Below are 25947 nucleotides of genomic sequence, written 5' to 3'. Positions count from 1 at the left end.
CCTGCAGCACACTATTTAAATGTAATTGGCTAAGCTTATAGATGAGATACATATTTAATCATTATTACTGGTGTCATGCTCTTGCTAGCAGCATCTTCATTAAATCTACTACAATTATAAACAATACAGACTGGTGCAATGCATTCTGCTTTTGCTGATATGTTGAAGTACTGCAGTAGAGTTTAATTAAAGAGCTGTCAAAGTGTTAAACTGTATGATGCACGGATAGGTTCCCATGTTGAAAAATGTATGAAAAGGAGGAAATGACCGACTCTACAAAACACACAAGAAGAATACATGAATAATTAGTCTGAAAACGTGTTTGTTTTCCTGATAAGCTCACTAAATCATGTCGCACGGCACACCTTATTGATGCTGTGGGACACATGTGCACATCCCTGCATCCAGCAGCACATGCTTCTGTTTACTTTGGAGCTGGCACTTCTATACCCAAATGGGAAGCGACCTAGTCTCGACTGACGTGTCTAACAATGGATCCTTGCCCTTGATCCCTAAAAGCCAAGGTGTGTCTAGACCAGGGCGTGAGTAATCCCAAGTGTGCATGTCTGTACAGCCACCGCAACACAGCGCTTCCGTGTAAAACTGGAAAAGTAGGCTGCAACACCTACTCTGTAACAATGCGACTCGCCAGGCGGGGTGATCGCAACCATTTCCGCTTTGCTGTGCACCTCAGCCATTCACCTTTGAGTGTACAAACCATGCCTAAGCCTTAGACCAGTGTGGCTCACGGATGAAGGGGTGAGTTGTCTTTATCTTCACTCTTGTCTAGGGGGCTTTGGAAGGACTATTGAAACCCCCCGAGACGTATCCCAACTCAGCCCTCTCCAAAGCGCATGCGCCGTGCCAGACCGGCCTGACGCGGAGAGGCGGCTGGGGTAGTGTTGATGTCTGCCGCCGTGGAGAGAGTTGTTACTGTTGCCTGTGGGAGGCTGTGGGGCATACAGTCCGGAGATAGTGGGAAATAAACCACAACCGGAGGGGTTGAGCCGCCCAACCCCGTGATTTCATCCGCACACCCGGGACGCTTGCACTTTGCTCCATGGGACGTTAATGCTTGAAAGCGGCGGTTGTAAAACGGTGCCAAGGTAAGGCGAGCTCAGACGGCGGCGGCTTGTGCTTTTCTGTGTGTGTGTTTCGCCCGGCAGAGAGCGGCTGTTTTTCTAGTTTTTTTTTTTGGTATCCCGAGTTGACTTCTTTTCCTACTTCGTGGTGCCGCTGGGTTTGAAAATGTACTCCCCGTGTGGACTGAGAGGTTGGCCTCATGTAACCCGAAGCGGAATCCGACCCGGGACCGCCGGGAAAAAGTCCCGAACCCGACCGTTACAAGTGAGCCCGAAAGCCCAGCCTGGCTGCAGTCCGGATCGGGTCCTCCTAGGCCCCAATCCCAGTCTGTAGCTCCTCACTGGGTCTGGGGTGACATTTGAGATACTGTAAAGCTTTGCCCACAAGAGACCGTACATTATTAAAAACAGTGCTATTCCCTTTTCTTCACTATTAAGTTCCTCGTAGTTATTAGCAATACAGGCTCTGGACATCTTTAGATTGAACTTGATCCAGTAGAGGTGGATACTTGCACACATGCTTCACACTATAGATTTCCCTTGATTATATAAACCTGGGCAGCTGTATCCATTGCTAAGCCATGGTGGAGCAGGCTATAGATGACCAGCTTGGCAGATCTAAGCAGCCTAGTTAGTCGTATTGATGCAGAAGCGGCTGTGAAGCCACGCAGTGTGATGTGATTTAGTATTAAGTATTTAGTATTAGTTCAGTGTGCAACAATATTACAGTTTCTCAAATAAACCTGTAAACCGCAAAGCTGAGCAATGCAATGGTGCAGTGTTTACTGGGTCGGTTTTACTTTGCTCTGCTGGTGTAGCCAATGCTTTCGTCAGCAGTAACCAGCATGGCGTTTTGTTTTGTAACATTGCCTATTATGACTCTTAATTACAAACCCAACTACCCAATATGCTGCGGATTATCGTGATCGTTTAAAGATAAGTCTGAATGATGTCACAATCATTATGTAGAGGAGGTCCGGCTGGATCAAAGTGACGTGTCTGATATCGGACGGGGAATAATTGTTTTTTGTTTTAAAGCTGCAGCGTTTCACCTCACTCCTGTCCTGTCTGTACGTTTGCATTGCTTTTGCTATTGCTTTTGTAAAATAACGTAATCAATCACATTTTTGGGTACTTAAATGTCATATCTGCAGCAGGCATATGGATATATTCTCCGCAGTGGTGTGGTGCAGTAGCATAATGGTCAACACACTCATTAGTTAAGAGAAAATAAATGGAAACAGGTTTCCAAATGTCTTTGAAGCTTTAACATATAATGCAGTAAAAGTATGCAGTTTCATTAATTTTGATCTCCCCATAACACCATATTTTATACAGCCCCCACGCAAAGCCAACATATGAATCATATTGGCTTTTTGGTTAAATATTACTTATTAATAGTACGTATTTTTATAAGCACCCCCCGATTTGCAGTTTTAGTCTAAAGCAATAGATATTTGTTTCATGATTTTTCTTAATTGAACAATTTTTATTTTTCCGTCAGTTGCATATGTTAGGTGTTGGTTCAATCTAGAGAAAACCATGACAAGATTGTCATACTATTTCCAGGATAAACAACATGTGCAAGTTGGCAGAATCTGTTTGATGCCCCTTGGCTTAGGCCTGCAAGGATTGTACCTGCCATGAATGGCAAATCGATATAAAAGTGTACTTGGCCATGGTTTGCATTAATACAAATAAATATAGAGTCTTTGAATACAGGTGAAACAAAACAGTGAGTCTTGTACATCTCCGACAGTACTTAAAGAAATCGGGGAAATTATGTATAGGCCGCTAACTCAAATATTCCAAATGACACTTAGAACAGGGGATGTGCCAGCTGACTGGAAGACAGCAAATGTCATACCAATCCACAAGAAAGAGGACAAAACTGAGCCAGGAAATTACAGACCAATCAGTCTCACCTGCATTACTTGTACAATGTTGGAAAAAAATGATTAGACAGAAAATAGAGGAGCATCTTAATGAAAACCATATTCTTGGAGATAGTCAACATGAGTTTAAATGAGACAGATCTCATTAGATCTCAATTAGAATTGTTTGAATATTCTGCAGCTGTAGTTCATGTAAAAGCATATGATATGATATACTTAGATTTTCAAAAAGCTTTTGATAAGGTTCCACACCAAAGACTGATCCTCAAATTGGAAGTTGTAGGCATTCAGGGTAATGTAAGTAGATGGATTATGAACTGGTTGATGTATAGGAAACAGAGGGTGTCGATAAGAGGAGTTGCTTCTAACGAGTGAGGTTGTTAGTGGAGTTCCACAGGGATCAGTATTAGGGCCTTTGGTTTTTCTAATCTATATTAATGATCTGGACTCTGGGATCGTTAGCAAACTTGTCCAATTTGTAGATTATACTAAAATAGGTGGCTCAGCAGATACAATGTCGGCAGCACAGGCTATTCAAAGGGACTTAGATAATATTCATTTGTGGGCTGACACCTGGCAGATGAAATTCAATGTGGACAAGTGAAAGGTATTACGTGCAGGTAACACAAATGTCCACTATAATTACACTATGGGAGGAATTGAACTAGATGAAGTAACGCATGAGAGAGTCTATGTGGACTCCTCACTTTCTCCATTCAAACAATGTGGGGAAGCAATAAAAAAGTCAAACACAATGTTAGGGTATATTGTCAAAAGTGTAGAATTTAAAACAAGGGCAGTGATGTTCAGACTGTACAATGCACTAGTTAGAGCTCATCTGGATACTGTGGACAGTTCTGGGCTCCACACTTCAAGAAAGATATCACTGCTCTAGCGGCAGTTCAGAGGAGAGCAACCAGACTTATTCCAGGTCTGAAGGGAATGTCTTACTCGGAAAGACTTGGGGAACTGAACCTTTTCACCCTGGAACAGAGGAGACTGTGGGGACTTTATTCAAGTCTTCAAAATTATGAAAGGCATCGACCACATCAAACCAGAGGAGCTTTTCCAGATCAGCAGGGACACATGCAACCGGGGACACAAATGGAAATTGGGCTTCAAGGCATTCAAGATGGACAGGAGACACTTCTTCACACGGAGAGGCGTCACAATCTGAACAAACTCCCCAGCGATGTGGTTGAAGCTGAAAATTTGGGAATGTTTAAAAATAGACTGGATAGGATCCTTGGATCACTTAGTTATTAATGGACACCAAACGAGCACGATGGGTCGAATGGCCTCCTCTCGTTTGTAAACTTTCTTATGTTCTTATGTACGTTTGCTTTTTCCTTGTATTATATTGTAGTGTCATAAACTGGACATTTTATTTAAATCAATGGATGACATCTTTAGCAAAAGATAGGCAAGGACTGAAATGGATTTTCCAAGGTGCTGTGTTTTAGAATTAGGCCTACTTGGAATAAAGGTTGCATCTTCTCTCAATGCAGCTCAAGAGAAGGTTGTCCTGGAGTAGAGCTAAAGATATCAATGTTGTCAGGGTACATATGGTGGTTATATGTAATCCCTTAGTACATTTAATGACATTAATATTTTATTTATGAGCAGATTGTCAAGTACCTTTCACACAATTGGCTAACTACAACATAAATACATACAGAAAATACAAGCTAGTGCGGGTTCCTCCCTTGTAGTTGTCATTTCCATAAATGTAAAACCCCCAGGACAAAAGTGAACAGAAAATAAATTAGCCTGTTCATCACATTCTCATATTTAATGGAAAATGTGATGGAGTGAGTAGTCTATTCCACTGTAAACAGTTGGTAAGGCTTCAGTTCCAGATGCTCGTTCCAGTTTGCTGATGCAGAGTTTGTCTGGGGAATAGTGACTGTTTTCCATATTGAGAAGACAATTGCTGTCTTGACTGATGCCTTAAAAACCTATTTAGTGATCTAAAACAAAGTCTGTTTGTGCATGATATAAGAGTATTTAGTGAAGTGAGAGGCCATATCTTGATTTTTTTGGAATGGAGATTAAAAGCTTACAGATGCACACAAATCATGAAGTTACCAGATGAGAGCAAGGGGGAAGGGGACAGATTTATGTCCCCATGTTCACTGACCGTACCGGGCAACAGAGGGGGGTCACTCGGCTGCTCGTGGTTATCGTGACATAGATAATTCATCAGTTAAGCATGGTTCCCTCATACAAATGTTTTTTTTTTTTTTTTCTTTTTTCTTTCCTCTCTCCAGTCTCTTATAGGAATCATATCTCATGTAGATTAGCTCCAGATAAACCCTAAGGAACAAGGGAATTACCTGGAAGTGATTCATATTAAATATACCACGTCAGTTGTTACCACTATTAGTCATCATTGATCGAAACAGTTTCACTCAGACATCAGAAAGCCTGTCTAGGTTCAGTACCATAGACCATGGTCTTATACGATTTGAAATAAATAAGTAACTAGCCCTTTACTTCTAGACCTTTAATTCACAACGGTATGAAAACATTTATTACTTTCACAGCACCTGTTCAATTTGTTCAGATCTGTCCACAGTTCATAGGAATCCCCCAGTGGCTGTGTTTCATTACTTTGAAATAAATAATTTAATTCCAATATAGGATTTGATTTTAGCTCTCCAGCTAACTCTCTCCTTAAAAGAACACTTGCTATGCTGTTGTAAAATGCTTAAACGGGCATGATATTTGAGATTCCTTCTCATTTTATGATGATAAATATTATGATAAACTCAACATGGCAATAGGCTGACATTTTTTAGTTTAAAGAAAACTCATGTTTTCAAATGTTTATGATTACTTTTTAATCTGTTCTTTGCATGCTTATTTAAGAAACATGTCAGCACACCGTTATGTACAGAATGTAATAGAAGTAAATGGCAACACAACAAAGTAGCAGACAAAACATCAGTAGCCTGAGAATTCAGTTTGAGTCCTGCAATTCTGTAAATTGATCTGGCTGTACATATTATTGGATAAGGAGATTGCTGGGTATGAAAATATTGTTTACACTGAGATTTCCAGTGACGAATACATTATAATCTTCAGTTAAAACCGTAAATGATTTTTATCTTGTATGACAGCTACATTTCTTGTTTAAATAAGCTCTTTGCAAGCCAGCACTCTTAATGTTTTTATCAGTGAGAAACAGCTATTTTAGATGACAATGATTGTAGGATAGTCAGTAGTGTTTAGCACCAGAGGGATAAGTGCATAAGTGGGGTAAGCCATAGAATGAAGAAATACTTTTACACGCTCCAATACCAGGCCTCAGGCTTAGCCATGCTTTGCATGCACTTGTTTACACTGTCATTCATGTAGCCTTGATGCATTTATTTAATGGCTTTTCAAGTCTGCAGGTCATTTTCCGCTATTGTCCTGATAATTAGTGGGCTTTGAAGTTAATAGAGGCAGCACAAGGGAGACTGGGAAATGTGACCCTTTTTTTTCTAGCATAGTGTTCTCCATCAGCTCCACATAGGAGAACAGTTTAATTGTGATGTTGAGGTTATCATTAAAATCCTGTTTTCATAACAGTAACACAACAATTTATTTAAATTAAAAAAAAAAAAAAAATCCACCTGCCAACATGTGTGAAATATAGATAAACTAGATAAGTTAGCTTTAGTGATGCCCAGTGTTATTTTAGTAGACCTAGACTAGTGCCAATCAAGGTCTGTGAAGCCAGCTCATTATGTGCAGACCTTTTACTTTTTTGGGAAGTGATACAGTGCAATATTACAGTATTTACATGTGTGTTTCTGTATCAAGTAATAGAAGAAGGCTTATGATTGCTTACACACAGAAAAAAAAAAGCTGAAAAGCAGTTTCCTCCTGGGTTGCTCAGTATTACGGGGATTCCCTCACAAACCAGTGACTGTATCTAGGCTACATGATACCATGAATGGTATTCTGCAGAAAGTTTCCTATATAACCAAGAGTAAAATACTTTCAGACATCAGATTTGTACATGTTTCTAATTATCAAGGCCACCATTGTGTTACTGCCTCTTAACAAAAGAAAGGAACCCATGTTTTGAATTGGCTCCTATTCTTAACAGACCCAATGTACCTTCGTGTTTCACAAAGCTGCTTATAACTCTGAGTTGTTGTGTGTCAGGGGTGTCAGTCTCCTTCCTGTCTGTGTGAGCTGCAGAGCCATCAGGCATGTGTCCCAACTGAGCTGTGGGCCTAGACGTTTTAAATATATACAGAAGTTCACCATTTCCTAAGTGGGTGGGTGGGTCGGTCTTGGACAAATGTTCAAATAATTCAATAATTAGATCAATTAAGTAATTGAGAATTCTGTTGGAATGAACAGCTGACGACCTATCTGTCCCTGGGGATTTATCTCCAGGCTAAATATGGAGTTGTCTCGTATATGCGGCTGCACATCCCACATAGGAATTCTGCATACAATGGATGTATACTCGGTGATAGACAGTTTTGTTTGTGTGTTTGTTTTCTTCTGTTGCCTGGATTAAAGCAGATCCTCTTACAAGCGAAGAGAGGCCTGTCATAGTGTGTTGGGTTACTGTTTTTTCCGAATTAATTACTCAGTGACTTCATGATGTAGCACCTGGTCAATCACTGGTAATTCATGTTTTAAAACATCTTGTGGCCTGTTTTCTCAAGAGTGATTAAATCCAGTTGAGGTTTATGTTGACATTTGTTTTGTCAAGGCTTCAGAATTGGGAATTCAATATATTATTTAAATTTAGATTTCTATATCTATTTTTGGGTTTTCCTCAAAGTGTTGTGGTCTGAAATGCAGCAGTTGAAATGGGCTGAAGAGTTTTGAAATTGTGTTAGCTGCTTAAAAGGATCACGGAAAAGAATCTCAAATTGCTGTATTTATTTTAAGAAATCAGGCCTGTTCAGTCAGACAACGGGTAAGGAAATGCACATTTAGAGAGCGATCAGTGTGAATCGGCACTGGCTACACAATATTTAATTCTGTTTTCATTTTCAAGTGGTGGTTCTTTTTCATGCATTAAAAAAACAACTTTTTCCATTCAGTCCTCTCCTTTTTAAAATAATTATATATACACATTAATTATTCTGATGTTATCTGTTATAGTGATTGACAATGTTGGGGTGAGCAGACTGAATCATATGCACCCCCAACACTTAATTTTCACTGACTATGAAATGAATTGCAGTAATTTAAAGGTTTCTGCCCCCATAAAGTAATCCACAATTTAATATGATGGTTACTCCATGTGGCTTGGGCGTTTTAATAAAAATACAGCACAACAAAACATACTCATTCAGGAGGCTTAACGTTTTAGCTGTAACTGGTTGACACCCTTTTCTTTCTGTAGTTTAGCCTGCCTAGTTGTTTTTTTACATGGTTAATTCTGTAAGATACAGTATTCTGTGATCACCTTTAGGAAGACATAAGCTGTTGATCATGATTAATATATGCAAAAAGCAAATATCTGTTATTTAAGTACATCCCAGTGTATTTAATTCAGACCTAGACCAAAAAGTTTCAGAATGAGTGTGTTTATCATTTGTTTCACCATGTGGTCACACATTAGATTCTATCTGATAAGAGTACTGCACTGTTATTTGCGATATGGAGTTTTATATTAACAATCAGTGTATGCTGTGGTGTTTTCCCACCTTATGATTCAGCATAGGGAAGGCCAGGGAAATTTTCTCGTAAATTTTCGGGGGGTGGGTTGGAGCTGAAAACCATGCTTCAGCCGGGGGAAGTGAATGTTTACTTCTTGTTCCTGATATCATGAATAGAGTTGTTTTGGCATGACAAACTCAGCCAAAGTCTGGCACAGCAGCATGCAAATATTTACTTACAGGTGGGGTAGACTTTCTCTATTGTTTTATTTTTGCCCTAGTGATGCTGTTGGTACATGTCTAAGAATGCAGCTTACTGAACCTCTCATAGCTTTGAGATTGAAGGTGGTAGTTAATGACAGCCTGTCAGTTTATATGCAGGCGAAAGCTGCTGTTTACTCTGAGCAGTGGTCTTCAAATTACATCTGTCCAAATTGCGAGATAACTATAATTATATATTTTTTGTATGCACATGACAATATGACACTTACCTTGCTAACTGAGAAATATATTTGGATTACTGTTTTTAACAACTGAATTGGAATTGTATTTGTTTTTTGCCTAAGAGTAGTGTTTGTCTGAAGATAAATATATATATCTTTTGTCAATATACAGGACGAGAGAGTTTAGAAAGTGTTCGAGCGTATTCTATATTGATGCTCAATCATATAGCTGGGTATTTTGTCATTTCTAATAAGGCATTCCTTTAATCATGACAGTGATCAAAAGAAAAGGAATATGAATATGCTGAGATTTTGACTAAGACAGGGAAACCCCCCAAAAGCTTTAACCTTGTGTGCATTGAGTATTGTGCCGTATCCTAAAATGTGAACTGAAAATCAGGGTTTGAGAACTAAGTGTGGTACAGTTATCTAATCTCACATGCCACAGTGCATTCCTACCAGGTAATGGCCTTGTTAATCTGTCAGCACCACGCGCTTGTTTTTCGACGCTTGTAACCCTCTTTATTATATCCGAGTCCAGTCGCAAGGTTTTGAGCTGATGTTGAGCATTCATTGTATTCACGTAGACACTGAAGCACTTCTGTTCTTTATGGCTTTGCGCTTGCGTTTGTGTTCCTGGTTTTGCCTCTGCAAAGGCTTTAATTGTTGGACTGAAGGGCTGCAGACTGTGGTAACCAATTTACAACCCTCTGGATCAATGACCCTGAAGTGTGGAGCCCTCAAAGAAGCAGACTTTCTGTGTTCAGCACGAAGGAACCATCAGCTTTGCTCTGCATTCCTCTCTCTTTTATGGGATCACTACTCTGTGAACTTCACAGAAGTGTAGTCAGCAGGAACGTGTTGCTGTGCAGCTTCTCCAGCCCCTTTATGACTTGCTCATGTTGCTGGCTGCTTTTTTTTTTTTTTAAACACCCTGTTGCTATAAACAGGCACAACCATTTTGAAAAAGTTTGAACTTTAACCCACTCCCAAACTTAATGGGAGACAGCCCCCTGTGGGGCTTTAGTGATGCTTCTTACAGCAACGCTGCTTGACTGTAATCACACAGACCCCAAACAAGTACATTTTCTATACTCCACCATACTATCTGGTTGATGTTATCTGTGTCCAAGAGAGTCCTATCTATGGAAGAGCAGCGTAGCCGAAATTTCAGAGGAAGGGAAATCTGTGTAATTTCTGTTCCAGGAACAATAGGGAGCTTTTTATTAGTATTTTTTTTTTTTAATGTACCTGCCGAGTGCCACTGTGTGATTGTACATTGTACTGTAGTGTCTTTCCCTACAGTAATGCAATGGTTTGTGGTAGCAAACAAAACAAACCATAAACTGTAGCCTTTAGGATCAGCACTCTACTTCTCAATTGCTGTTTTTAATGACGCTCTTTTTCTCATGATTTCATCCTGTGTAGGATCAGGGTTATATCCTGTATGGAAAAACATGCTTGCTTGCAATTAGGAAGTTAATGTTATGGGGAGATAATCCAGTTTCAATGTGAAATTGTGGTCTTATGGATGGCAAGGTATGTTGTTTCATAGAACTTGTATTGGGGTTTGCCAATTGCCTTCTTTTATATGGTGTGCTTAGTTTGTGGCTTCAGTGTACAACTTTTATAATTTGCTGGCCTGCTTGGAGTGTAAGTTCTGTTTGATGGTAGATTATGAAGAAAATAAAAAGTGAGATATGGAATTTGCATTTCAATTATCCGGAGACCAAAAATCTTCACAACAGGTTGGGGCAGTACTCTAAGCATTCAAAAACAGTCCCAGATCTTTCAGTATCTGTAATGTAGCTTCAGATGACCAAAGATGTATAATATCCATGAGTCTTGGCTTAATTTTCATGTTTTGGCAGTAATTGTCACTAATTACATCAGAGCTCCGCTGTTTTGGTTTAAAAAAAAAAAAAAAAGACATCCAGACCTGAATACATGCAAAAGCAGAAGTAAATCATATAAAAATGATTTAGCTTTTCTAATTTAGAAATATGTATAATGGCTTTGAATGGCAATTAACCATCTACAGCACATGCATGTAGCTGTTGAAAATTATTTTTTCCCCTAGAGGAAGAGGTGGGGGGAGGAGAACAGGTGGCAGTTTACCAACAGAACTGTCTTGCACAAACACCAGTCGTGTAATAGCCTTCTGTTGCTCCTGCCTGGTGTTTTCAATGAGGGCTGGATTGACTGCAGGGGCCATGGATAGCATCAGCTGCTGCTCAGCTGAACAGAGCAACAGAGGGCCGCAGTTGTCTGCCTTTGTGCACAAGTGAAGTTTTCTCTACTCGGCGCTTCACACACAAAGTTCTGTACTTGCAGACAACTGATTATGAGGTAGGCTGACCTGGATATTGTGCCTTTAACTCCCAGTTTACACCACTTCTATTAATTGTGTGGACCTTCCTGTGTAGCTGTCTGTTTGCTGTTGGAGCTTCAACATCTACACTTGAAAAGTTGCTTTCATCCTTCTACCAGAGTTGTACAGAGACATGCTCCGTTCATTCTGTCGTTTATTTGTGTTTGACACACAAAAGCAACCAGCACAAAGAGGCTAAATCTTCTCTAGAAGTAGAAAAAAAATCCTTTTCCCTCAGAAAGGCTTTTTCCATCTGTCAGCTTTTGGCCTTTTTCCTTCCCACACTGCAGACAGAAGGCATGTCAGGAATGGATAAAGGCCTAAGTGAAATGTTTTATAGTTTTTTAATTAAGAGGTGTGTGCGTGTAATAGAAAATGCAACGTCCTTCGTATTTATTGTAACATAGATGTAGGCCTGTGTCTCTGCAGTTCAGCTGAGATCTTCCACTTCTCTGTGTGGATGGAGCTTCCTGGCAATCTCAGATGGCAGCTTTGGAGAGTGTTGAATGAAGGCCTTTGTGTCTGACAGTATCAAGGAGGAGAGAGATGGCCAGGCCGTTCTGAAAATCACTAGCGAGATGATAACTAATCCTCTAGATCTTACTGCCAATGAAGCCTCGCCAAGACAGGGGCTCAGCTGCTCACGCTTTGGGCAGCAGTAATTCATGACCTGCCATTGAATCGCAGCTACTCAGAGCTTTCTACATTCGAAGACTTACATTGTCATTACAGCGAGGCCTACTTTGTGGCAGCCTTCTACACGGTATTTTGCACTTCATTACTTAAATTTAAATTGAATTGCCCTTCAAGCCCTTTGATGGCGTTAGATTAATTATGTTATTTTCTGGCTACTAGCGCTTTTTTGGAAGTCTCAGATGTGCAGTAGTGCATTTAGAACATTCTTATTTTCACTGCTTACATTTGTAAATGTAGTTTTTCATATCCTGATTAATTGATTTAAGGAGCTTCTGTGCCTTTGCTTATGATTTGTACTTACGATTTTACAAATTTCAGGGTGGAAGGGGTGTCATGTTGGAAAATAGTGTACTTAGAGGGAATTATAAATTGGAAACTTGTGATATTTTGTTAATTTCAGCTAAACCAGAAAACCTCGGTTGTCCCGTGGCTGCTTTAGGGATTTCTTTCAGAACCACAAAGAAACTCACTTTGTTACAAATGTCATGACACTCCAAATCTGTTGGTCTGGGCTTTACCCTGAATAAAAGGTCAAACTTTCTCTGTCTCATGCTGAGAGATCAGGCTGTGTATGTGACTAATTCAACGTTAATGGCCTGCTGTACATCTTTTCAACAGTAGTGATGATAAGAGTTATTTAAATTAAAGGTAAATTGTTATCTTGGGTCAAAATGTATTTGCTTTGCATACCTCTCTTACAGACTAGGGCATTTTTTTCATCTAATGTGATTTCACTGTTCTGTGGATTTGAGAACATTGTTCTGTACTGTCTTAATCTGTGAAAGTCCTCAGTATACCTGTCAGTCCCCTCCCCAGTTTGACAGATTGGGGACACATTACTGAAGCAGTAAGCTTTCACTTTTCTTTCACTTCCCCTGACTGTCTTGTCCAACAGTGACTATCAGGTTAGGTTATTAAAAAAAAAAAAGAAAGAAAGAAAACACACTGGTAAGAAATGTCCCTCTGTTTTTACCATATTTCATGTAACTGTATCAGACTTACTGTTATTATCTGAATGTGCCTTAATTAGGCACTTACAGCACTGTCAGCTGTTACCTACAGCAGTACAAAATCTCATCTCTTCTCTCCTTCCTGGAAAAGATAGAGCACTTCTGCCTGTAGCGGGCACTTAAATGTTATTTTATATATTTGATGATTTACTTATTGTGTTCAGCAGGTAGGCCACTCAGGGGCCAAAAGTAATCCAGCTTTAGAGCCGCTTGTTCACCACGCAGAACTAGCTGCCCAAGAGAACACTGTAATCAGGTTAATTCCTCCCTTTCACTGGAGATGTTTGCTAGTCCAAATTGCATGCTTTTCTCTTTATTGATTACACTAGGAAGTGTCAGGACTCGGGGGATGTGCAGCAGTAATGGTTTTGGGGGGCTCATGCCATTAATGGACTGAAAGGGCTGAATACTGATGAGTGTGAGTCCACAGTGTGATGTTTTCAGTGTACTGTAGCTCTCGGAATAATGTGCATGTTTTGAGGAGGCAACTACTACTAATTAAAACAAACTGCTTTGAACTGACCAATCACAGCTTATCTTGTATTCAATTATAATGTAGTTTATGGACTGTGGATGTATAGGTTAAGAAAAGTGGGGGTTAAGTATTTGTTTTCGTCCATTACACTGAAAGCCATATGTTGATACTGCAGGGTACTTGGTATTTTCTTAAGTCGCTTGAGGAGAACTCAAACAAAAGCGACTGATAAGGCTGAAAAGATATGACCTATTTGAAAAACTGAGCTTTTCACTCAAGGGGAAAGATTAAAACAAGCAATTTTAAGTGTGCATTCATAAGTCTATTGTTTTGTTAATTTAAAATGGATTAGTTGCTGCCACATAACATAGGATAAGCATTTGGTCACCATACATACAACAATGAAAAGCATTGTTTTAAGTGGAATGCAAACAAGACATTTTATGCATCTCCCACTGAATCTGTGTGCACCATAAAAAGTACAAATGTATTACAGTACAGTGTTATCAAAAATATGAAATTTGGCTGTCTTCTAGCTTTTTCAGAATTAATTATGAGGAACTTAATGCAGAAATGCACAATAGGTATCTATCACAATTACTGTAAACTAGAGTAAGATTAAGCTCCCCTTACTAGACCCTTGATAAGTACTGCATAGATGAAGCCTGGCCCCCTGCATCCTACGTTAAGGAAATGGTTCCGTTTGTTGCTCAGATGCCAAACTTCCCTCTATGTGCTTTTTAAACATTCATTCTGCTTTCGTTTGTTTAAAGGAAATTGTAAATATCCACTTTTAGTTCTTTTTGTGCCTGTCACTCACCTACATAGATGATAACTTTGTTTTTGGTTTACATGCTGGTGGCAGAAACTGTGGTGTTTGTTTTCTGGAGAGGAAGAGACTGTCACCCTGCTGCGTTGTGTGGAAGGGGAGGGTGTGTGTTAAAAAACTGAGCAGGTCTCTGGGCACCGTTTCCTGTTATTGGTGTAAAGGAGGATGTAACTACTGCATGGACAGAGAAGCAAAGAACAGCAGTATTGGCAGCATGTGTCCAGGAGGCACAATACATAATAATTATAATCTGAAATGAACTGGTCCAAGTGCTGTGCTTTCATTCAGTGTACTGTTTAAAGCACAATTTGTCATCTTGGACCTTTGTGGTATAAACCAGATTGCAATAATTAAGTTACCATGCCTACTCATGTTATGCCTTCCAGTTTAGTTAAAGGTTACATTAGCTTACAAGTGACTCACTCGAATGCAGACTGTGTAAGAATGGTCCTTAATGTAGAAAAGTGTTCTTGTTACCCCCATTTAAGTGTACATAATAAAAATAATATATATGGAAAAGCTGAATGTTTGAGCCCTAGACACAGTGGGGCTCATATACATTTGTCTTGATCACAATACTATAAATAACATATAGTACAGTAACTGTTTATCTTCAGTTCATAGAGTGTTTAATTTTCCCTTTTTTCACATCCCATTTGGAATGCTAGAAACTCAGTTGTTGCCATCTGATGCTAATCTCCAAGCTATGGTAGTCCAAATGGCCTCTCTATAGCTTCCAATAGACCTTCATGTCTGCAGTGGTGCAGTAGTGTCAATAAGAATCCAATCACAGCGTGAATTATTTATTTAGTGACCTAACATTACAAGATGGGCACTGCCAGGGCTACATTTTTTTGCAATAAGTTCTTTGTGTTGCTGCCATTGCAACAGTAATGCAGTTGCAGACATTATACCAGAAGTGAGGAAAAAGTCAGTAAAGGCGGAGAAGAAAGAAATGTATGTCGGTGGTGTGAATACATTCTTGTTTTAAGAACAGAAGAAAGTTTACAAACGAGAGGAGGCCATTCGACCCATCGTGCTCGTTTGGTGTCCATTAATATCTAAGTGATCCAAGGATCCTATCCAGTCTATTTTTAAATGTTCCCAAACTTTCAGCTTCTACCACATCGCTGGGTAGTTTATTCCAGATTGTGACTACTCTCCGTGTGAAGAAGTGTCTCCTGTTTTCCATCTTGAATGCCTTGAAGCCCAATTTCCATTTGTGTCCCCGGGTGCGTGTGTCCCTGCTGATCTGGAAAAGCTCCTCTGGTTTGATGTGGTCGATGCCTTTCATGATTTTGAAGACTTGGATCAAGTCCCCACATAGTCTCCTCTGTTCCAGGGTGAAAAGGTTCAGTTCCCTAAGTCTCTCAGTAGGACATTCCCTTCAGACCTGGAATAAGTCTGGCTGATCTCCTCTGAACTGCCGCTAGAGCAGTGATATCTTTCTTGAAGTGTGGAGCCCAGAACTGTGCACAGTATCCAGATGAGCTCTAACTAGTGCATTGTACAGTCTGAACATTACTGCCCTTGTTCTCAATTCTACACTTTTGACAATATACCCTAACATTGTGTTTGCCTTTTTTATTGCTTCCCCACATTGCTTGGATGGAGAAAGTGAGGAGTCCACATAGACTCCTAGGTCTTTCTCATGCGTGACTTCATCTAGTTCAATTCCTCCCATAGTGTAATTATAGTGGACATTTGTGATACCTGCATGTATTACCTTGCACTTGTCCACATTTAATTTCATTTGCCAGGTGTTGGCCCACAACTGAATGTTATCCAAGTCCCTCTGAATAGCCTGTGCTGCCGAGATTGTATCTGCTGAGCCACCTATTTTAGTATAATCTACAAATTGGACAAGCTTGCTAACGATCCCAGAGTCCAGATCATTAATATAGATTAGAAAAAGCAAAGGCCCTAGTACTGATCCCTGTGGACCTCCACTAACAACCTCACTCCAGTTAGAAGCAACTCCTCTAATTGACACCCTCTGTTTCCTACACATCAACCAGTTCATAATCCATCTACTTACATTACCCTGAATGCCTACAGCTTTCAATTTGAGGATCAGTCTTTGGTGTGGAACCTTATCAAAAGCTTTTTGGAAATCTAAGTATATCATATCAAATGCTTTCACGTGATCTACAGCTGCAGTTGCATGTTCAAAAAATTCTAATAAATTAGTAAGACATGATCTGCCTCGTCTAAACCCATGTTGACTATCTCCAAGAATATGGTTTTCATTAAGATGCTCTTCTATTTTCTGTCTAATAATTTTTTCCAACATTGTACAAGTTATGCAGGTGAGACTGATTGGTCTGTAATTTCCTGGCTCAGTTTTGTCCTCTTTCTTGTGGATTGGTATGACATTTGCTGTCTTCCAGTCAGTGGGCACATCCCCTGTTCTAAGTGTCATTTGGAATATTTGAGTTAGCGGCCTGTAAATAATTTCCCTCATTTCTTTAAGTACTGTTGGAAATATCCCATTTGGCCCAGGTGATTGGTTTGTTTTTAATTCTGCTAGTCCCTTTAGTACCTCCTCCTCATTTATCCTGATCTCTCTTAGGGTTTGACTGGACTGATTGTCAACCTGTGGCATGTTATCTGTTTTTTCTTTTGTATAAACCTCTGTGAAATACTCATTTAGAATATTTGCCACATCTTGTTCGTTTTCCAAGATACCTCCATTTTTGCCCTTTAGCTGTTTCACTTCCTCCTTTATTGACTGCTTGCTGTTGTAATATTGAAAAAAGCTCTTTGCATTGGTTTTAGCTCCAAGAGCTATGTTTCTTTCTATTTCCCTCTTTGCTTTCCTGATCCCTTTCATAAGATCTCTTTGCAGCTCAACATATTCTATGTATTTTGTTTCGTCACCATCCCTTTTGTATGCGCTATACAACATTTTCTTTCTCTTGATTTTTTTTTTGCGTACCTCTATTAAACAATTTTGGCCAGTGATTTTTGGTCCTCAATTTGCTAAGTTTTGGTGCAAATTGCTCCTGAGCCTCAAGTAGTATATTCTTATAATATACCCATCCATTTTCAACTGACTCTGTATCCAATGTGCTCCAGTCTACTGTGCTGTGCTGTTTCATACCTTCAAGGTTTGCTTTTCTAAAATTGTAGACCATTGTTTTAGATTTGGACCTTGTTTTTTGAAAGAATGCCTCAAAGCTAACCATATTGTGATCACAATTTGCCAGTGGATCTCTAACTAGTGTCCCCCTGACTCTATCTTGGTCATTTGAAAAGATCAAGTCAATGCATGCTCTCTCTGGTTGGTTCCCTGACAAATTGAGTTAGAAAGCAGTCATTTACCATCTCAACCATTTCTATTTCTGCTTCTGTAGTCCCCACTGGGCTTTCCCAGTCTAAGTTTGGGAAATTGAAACCCCCCATTATAACAGCCACATCCTTGCTACATGCAGTCCTGATTACACTGTACAATGCAGCATCTTTCTGAATATCTGAGTTTGGTGGCCTGTAACACACCCCTACCGCTAATCCTCCAGATCTCTTGTTCAAAAGTTTCACCCACAAAGATTCTGTTCCGTTACTGGGATCTAATACAAGTTCTTCTGCCTCAATTTCATTTTTCACATATAATGCTACCCCACCACCTCTTTGATTTTGCCTGTCTCTCCTAAACTGTGTGTATCCTTCCAACTTGTATTCATCCCCATCATTTTCTGTAAGCCATGTTTCTGTCACTCCTACAACATCATAGTCACATGCTAGCAGTGTGGCTTCCAAGTCTAACATCTTGTTTCTTATACTCCTGGCATTGAGGTACAAACATTTCAGGACTTTCCTACTAGCAGTTTCCCTTGGTTTTCTTTCCTTAGTGGAACATCTCCCATTGTCAGAGCTCCCTGCCCCCCTGGTTCCTAGTTTAAAGACTCTCTCTTTAGTTCCAGTAACACTTGAGAATAGATTGGCGCAGAAGCAGCACAGTAGAAGTGGCAGTACAAGGTGATGCCAGCTCACTTGTGTTACTGGCTCCTGCAGGAATTGGAGGCTGGGCGAATGGGCTGAATTCCAGGAAATGTCAGTATCACACAGGGTTTAGTTAATTGGATTTCAACCAACATAAAGCACGTAGCCAGCACACCTTCCATTATGAAAAAGGTTTTCTTAACCTCTGTACTAAAGTTAATAAAAATGTGTGGAGGTTGATAACTCTATTCCAGCTCTCATAAGCCCAGTGAGACAGTTTCTGCATGAATGATTGAAAAGGACAGACCACAGTAAATGATGACATTATGTTTCTGTACAAGCCGCCAATTTGTTACATTTTAAAAACATGTATTCCCTTGGGAGCCATAGTGGTTATTGTCTTACTTTTAAGAAATATCAGGCTCAAACCCCATACTGCATAACCCCTGCAGTAGGAAATAGTTCCAGATTTTACTTTATCTGTTGGTATATGTACACATGCAAACATGTATCAACTTTGCAAAAAGTGTATAGGATGTGTATTTGAATATGTTGTAGGGTCTAATTTCATTTCTTGAAATACATTTTCACCTGAAGCAGAAGGAAACCGGGTGGTGATCTCTCTTTGTCAGTTATTTTAATGTTTTTTTTTAGTTTGTTTTTTTTAAGATATTAGTGTCATTACAGTATTTATTGCTAGGTTTTACAGATAATACAGTAAAGTGTGTGTTTGAGTCACAAATTACTGTGTTCACCTCCACTAGACATTGTGTAATGGCCACATTTGTGAATGTGCACATTTTATGAAGATACCCTCAAAGATAAGTATGGGGTTCGATGTAGTCCCATGTAATGTTGCTGATTCAGCTGTGGTTTGGACACCCTCTCAAATGATTCTTTCAGTTACTGAAGAAAATAGTATATAGTAATTGTTTTCAGTAAAGGTCACACCTATCTTAAGGTAACACCCAAAAATAAAGTCTCTGTCTGGACTATTCACAAAAGCCACCATAATAGTGGGTTGGTAGCCTATATATTTGTACTTCTGGACACTACATTAATTAAATCTCACGTAGATTACAAATGCAGTCTTTGTAGTCTATCATAGTGACATTGTGTGCAAACAACTAAACTAAAAGAAGGATTACTAACATAACATAGAATATATTATACTGCAGAGAGACACAAGTTGCAGTAATGGATCTGACACTGACCTTCAGCATGTGATGTTGTGTAACCTCTGACTGTGACTGTGTGAATCCAAAATGTTGCTGACTGATGCAGTTTTATAACCTTAACTTTTGAGCAGATCTCAAGGCCTTGTGTATATAGTATATTTTCTGCACTTCTGGTGCCAAGTTTCTAACTTCCTGTGTGCCCTAATCTATTCATTCTGCGTGGTGTTCTGTTGTTCATCCTTGTAGTATCATCCATCTTATTGACTGTATGTTCCTGTAAATGTCACCACTCACAGGAAAAAGAAAAAACAAAACAAAAACACGAACAGGGAAAGGAAATGTGTAACAGTGCTAAACAGCCTGCTGGAAAGAACTGATATTTAGTCCAAGAAACCTGTTCTTCCCCACTTAATTTTTGGGTCTGTGGAGCCTTTTGAAGATAAGATATTCAAAGGAATACCTAGTCACTATAGTGTTAAACAGAAGAACAACCAAATCCCTTAAAAGAGAAGTAATATAAGTCACAGCAGGTATTAAATAAAACTGCAGGAAAGTACAGTTATGAGATGCATTCCTGGAACTTCTATAAGTGCCTCATCTTTCCAAACTAGGCCCTTCCCTCTGATTTGGTAATAATATAAGCTGTAGAAATGTACGCCCAGTTTACTAGTTTCTCAGTAAGTACTGCTCTTAACACTTGCATTGCTCTGGACTCTATGCAGCTCGATTTAATTGCCTTTTCTACTGCTTTAAGAGTGGGTGGATTCAGTAACCATCTGTTTGTTTGTTAATATGGAAGAGAGGTTGGTGACAAATATAGATACAAGAAATAATGATTCTAACAAGTCCCAATATAAATGGCTTCCCGGTGGCAGAGTAAAATCAGGAGCTGCACAAAGTGCCTCAGCGCCCGCCTCTAGTGATTTAAGCTTGTCCTTTAAATTAGCCGAAGCGAAGCTTGAAAATTGCCTATTGCCTTCCTAATGGAAAAAACACAGTTCACCTTTGTCTTGAATCAGCAAGGAGGGTTTTCTTCAGTCACCGTTCCAATAGGTTGGTGTTGTTAGTGTAGGTGCCCATTAAAAAAAAAACATGAAGGGGATTATTAAGACCTGTCAACACATTATGATAAAAGCCTATTTTATTTTATTTGTTTATTTCATTCTAACACAGGTAATGCAGTAACTTTCCATCTACATAATACAGCAGTCTTATAGGTTGTATTTACTGTATATCTCAGGAGACTACTTGGTTTCAGTACATCTGCTTTAGTACTTTGCTCAGTTTTCTAAGTGGAGCTACTTAATTGATGCATGATTTTACATATTACTTTTTTGTATTATGCATTTTTTGGGGCTGTTTATTTTTCTCTTCCACAAATATTAATCAAGGCATGCCTTGCATTTTTTTGTTTTAAAGGTCAGCTCTGAAATCAAAGTTCTCTCACAGGTCATTTACTGTTTGAAAGGTTTAACCTGCATATGTCTAGTTTAAAAACATTTTCATTCTTAAATACTTACAGTGCCATGAATGCGAATGAATGAACTTTGAGTGCGACTTCCTGTTCTTTCTGTCGAGTATTTCTATAAACACAGATGGCCATTACTGAAGAGGGTGGCCATTGTTTTGGGACTGACGTGAGCGAGGCCTGCTTGAAACTTTATGATTCTCTCTGAAATTGCCATGGGAGTGGGGTGATTTTAATAGATCTTGACTATTTGTAATACAAATAATATGTCGTAACTTTGTTTTACTCCTCCCTTGTAAAAGAAACTTGTTGCAAAAGAAAAGGACGGCCAAGCCCTCCCTGTAGGAACAGCTGCTGCTATTTGCATCACAGCGCAAGGCCATCTGCAGCGGCTGTTGCTCAGGGCTGTGCGGCGTTCCCAGGGCCAGCCAGTCACTGTGGACAGCAGAGAGAAGTTTTACTTAACAGCTCTGTGCATTTCACAGAGCATTCCAACATGTTTTTTGTCCTTAAAGGGACCCAGTATGACTTAAATTTATATAGAAACTAGATTCCAAGAATTATAAAATTGATTTGCTACTCAATACTGTGTTGTCTCTGCAGACAACACAGTGCTGGTTCCATTGTGTGTGGAGGGTTTGCAGCAAATCTCTACAGCCTGTAACACCATAGCACATTAGTACAGCATACCATACGTTTCCTCTGTAGCTTTTAGTGCTGGAAAGGGAAACGGAGACTAGCGTGGGTGGTGTGTACTAGGGAGGAATGTTTCTGTGAACAGCTCGAGATTAGCATGAAGTCCTCCATATATTTAAATCCGATGGCTCTCAGCCGGTCTTCTCTATATCTGGGGGAGTGACACTGATGTGATGCTTGTGAATTGAAGGTCCTGGGGCAGTACAATGCTATACAGCAGTGTAGTTCAGCATGAGCTTTTTACATGAGAGGAACTTTATTTTTGTTTATGAAACTGATACTGCCGGTGGGTGTAAAAGTTGCGGCCACATGTCTTGCTCTATTCTTAAAATCAGTTTCAGTAAAGAATGTGAACTACCCTGGTGCACCCTGTCAGTAGTTTGTATTGCTTGGGGGTCCGGTACCCAATTGAAGCATATCTAGGTACAATTACTACTAGAACTCTGCTTTGGTCAGTAGAGCTGATTTTGTGCTGTCTTGCATTTGGAGGGTAGCCTGATTTAAAACCAGAACGACCTAAAAAGAAGCATAAAGTCTAGACATGAAACCTATTGGCATTCTTATGGGTACTAAAAGCAGCCCACAACACACTACATCTGTAACTGTTTAATAGACTGCCAGCAGCTGTTGCCATGAGGAGGCTGCTCATTGTTACAGAGGACCACTGGGTGTTATTGTGTGTATCCCTCAGATGCTTTAGAAATCACTGTATGTGTGTCACAATACAGCAGGCCTTTGTAAACTTGATATAATTAAATACATGGAAACCTTATGACATCAGCACGTAGAAGTTACCACAGCTGCCTGACACTCTGATGTCATCCCCCCCCCCCCCACACACACACACACCCCCCCACCCACACTCTCTCACACACACACACACACACACACACACCTTTGTTCCAATTGGTACATAAGTAATTGGGATGGGTGCTCTTGTGTATAGCCATCACCGAGCTGTTTTTTGAGCACTCTGTGATAGTAAGGAATGATAACGACAGGAAAGGGGTGAGAGGAAAGAGGGACTTAGCTTGGGTATGCCAGCTCTAATAGGCATGTTCCACCGCCCTCCACATGAATGTTTCTGTGGCGATCATTAAACACAGATAAACATTTCCCGACTTATTTGCGTTTCTTATCAATTTATTTTTTCCAGCTATGCAAAAACAAGTCGTATGTTATTTTTTCCCTCTATGAATACTTAAGCATATTACTTTTGTGTGTGTGAGTGTGTGTGTGTCCTTTTGAATGTTTGTGTCTCAATAAAACAATGCTATGCTCAATTAATAGAATAAGGCAAGCAATGGCAATAAGCAGCCCGTGATATGATCACCATGGTCTGCACTGGCCTGAATGAACGGACCTCTGTTTTAAAGTGATTTAATGCCAGCTGACATTCATGCAATATACCAGTACAGGGGTTAGTGGAAGTGAAACACAGACAAATCCTATCATCTTCCATCTTCATTTTAATCTAATTTCTGCGGTGCAGTTGAATACTCTGCAGAAAGACTGTGGGATCAATTTTTATTATTTCGCAAAAAGAAGCGTTCTGAGTGGAGACTTTCTTCTAGTTCTTTGTTTCTCCGATAGTTTAAAGGGAGCTGTGTGGAGGATAACCTGAAGTGCTCCCATTTCCTCATTACTGAGTCTAGTCAGTGCTCCCTCTTGGCCTGCATGGAGCTGGGAGAATTGAAAGGTCAGTCATGTTTCCCGGGCATCCGGAAACTGAAGATGGTCTCTGTGCTGGGAAACAAGAAGGCCCACAGAGCTTTTATGAAGGGGAACAGGCACATTGGGAAGTAATGGAAGAGGTGGGACTGGACTCCTGGAGCATGGCTTTATTTTATTTGATCTTCCTTTCATGCTTCATCATTGTAGTGGCAGCTTGGAGTTTAAGCTTTTCTGCAGACTTAAGACTGTGGGTTTAGTCTGAAAAATGCCAAAACTAATGTACATCAATGTCTTCAGATCAATATAGATAGTGTACTTTTATATGCTGGTAGAAAACCATCAGCATGACAAAAAATAAGTACACTGGTTTATTTTCTCCTGGAATATTATTGCAGTCACTGCAAACCAGCACAAGGCCAGCGCCACCCAAAAAAGGTGTTTTGTTTTCTTTGTGGTAATCAGTTGCTGGTCTGAGTTTTGCAATGATTGTGTGGTTCTTAAGCTAGGCAGGGGTTTGTGGTTGTTGTAATATGAGGGTAAATTCCTGTTTCAGTTCAGGAAGCTGTTTTAGAGGCATGAGATTGTAGGTTGCTGAGCTGGGATGGTGACAGTTCATGGGAGACGGAGGTGCAGATTTGTCATTGGTCTTTACAATAGCTAGTTAAGCACTTTGACCCTAAATGACGCTCAGAACAGTAAATGTCTAACTTGGGTATTTTCTGTGTCTCAAGATCTTAGCCAGCTTTGATAGGTATTTTGGACTCAAAAAACAAGTAAGTAAACTTTGAAAACAGAATTATGTTGCATTTTGTGTGATTTAGGATAACTGGACAGTGAGATTTTTCACATCCTGGTTAGTCTTTCTTTATTCTCAGATTCATTTCCTAAAAATCCCGGGTGTTTTGCTGTGAATTACAATGAAAGGCACTTGGTGCTTATTGTGGGATTATGCAATGTGTAGTCTATGGAAGCTTGATTGATGGCTTACTGTCCACGGAGACTTTAATCTTGTAGATGTAATTGTGCAGAAGATGATTGTATGCATAAATTATTGGGCTGTGTGTATATTAAGTTAAGGAGGCCAACTGCAGCATTCTGTATGTATGCAATGATATGGAGTAAATTATTAATGGCAAGAGCCAAGATGCATAAATTATTTGCATGTATTATAGAACATAATGAAGTGTGACAGATCCTATGGGATGTTGTGTGCAGTGTGCTTTGCATACTCTTAAGGAGATGTAGAAAATGTGCTTAATGGTTATCCAGCTAATTTATAGTGGAGTGTCTGAATCTCATTGTAAGTGTACTGTATTTGTCATTTGTAAACAAGTGTACAGACATCAATTTGGTTTGGTTTCTTCTGTACTGGAAGCTCAGACATATCTGGTCATTATTGAACTCATTTATCAGGCTGGGTTAATGTCAGATGCCAGTAAAAGAATATTACCTGCCTTGGTAAAATTTGTGTCTGTTTTCCTCCTCCTTGTTGTATTGGCTGTTTTTGGTCATCCGTGTTGGCTGTGAAGATGTTTTCTTACAGGACATCTTGACCATCTCAGATCTGGGTGGAGTTGCTCTTGTCAAACAGCCTAGGTCTGAATAAACAAGCGTGGGTCAGGACCATGGGCACAGGCCTTCAGGAGCAGAAGTGGTTTTGCTGACATGGAGTCTAATTGGGGAAGTAAATACGTGATGGAAACTGTATAACTGATGATCACTGAATACTAGTGATATTTCTTATCGATGTCGCCAGCAGACCAGCAACCTCAGCTGCACAATTCTGAACTTGACTTCTAGTGATTTGGCTGACGCACCAAATGTAACCTCTTTTATTTTTTTCCTCTAATTGTTGTGGTAGAAGCTGCAAGTTAGGCATTTTAAACTGGATTTACCTCCTACTCTACTTCAGCACTGCTGTCGTACAGTGCGCAGTGTGTAACCACAGCTGCCACAAGGTTCCTGCTGTCCTCTACCAATACAGCACTCGCTGGCTAATTTTTTACACATCAGTGCTTTGTGCACTGCAGTTTCCCCTCTGAAGTCAGGTTTGTGTGTTTTGTTTTTGTTTGTTTTTTCTTTGCTGTACAGGAACTGAGATCTTTCAAGCTCATGCATTAGTAAATCATGCAGAAATAGAAAGCTTTAAGGCATGTGAAACATTTTCTTGTGTTGTTCGGATACCATGTTTACATATGTAATGGTATTTCCCAAACAAACTTGTTGCCTGTTGTTGTAGAATGGAAAATGCCATTATACAGCATTCTGGGTTAATCTAATACACCCGATCTTCCTCACTCCTTGTACTGCTTTCCTGGACAGTGTTTAATTAGTCTTCATACATGAGTATCATGTACAGTTTACTGCTGGTTAGATGAGACACTGGTCAAAAATTAAATGGATCTTTATAACTTCTTGGTTGTATTTTAACCAGAGCTTCTCTGACCTGACTTCACACAAGTTCTTCTATGAAGTGACAAAAAGCAGCAACCAGGTGTTCTCTCAAGAACGCGATCCGTCCAAAATGATTAGCACTTGTCAGATGTAAATAGTGCTTGATTGTAGGCTGT

General features: G+C 39.7%; 1 protein-coding gene across 4 annotated transcripts in view; it reads left to right on the top strand.

Moving 5' to 3' along the window:
• The first annotated feature begins 612 nt into the window (after positions 1-612).
• LOC136714624 (ecotropic viral integration site 5 protein homolog) overlaps positions 613-25947 on the top strand; it is a 77306-nt gene continuing 51971 nt past the window's right edge. For 3 of the 4 annotated variants that reach the window (XM_066692218.1, XM_066692215.1, XM_066692219.1), the window contains exon 1: positions 766-1106. The gene's annotated coding sequence lies outside the window, so the exon portion shown is untranslated. The other variant, XM_066692216.1, reaches the window with a different exon arrangement.

The sequence above is a fragment of the Amia ocellicauda genome, chromosome 19, assembly GCF_036373705.1.
Source record: "Amia ocellicauda isolate fAmiCal2 chromosome 19, fAmiCal2.hap1, whole genome shotgun sequence".
NCBI classification, from domain to species: Eukaryota; Metazoa; Chordata; class Actinopteri; order Amiiformes; family Amiidae; genus Amia; species Amia ocellicauda.
The sequence above is the reverse complement of the archived record's forward strand: the minus strand, read 5'-3'. Positions and strand labels throughout refer to the sequence as shown.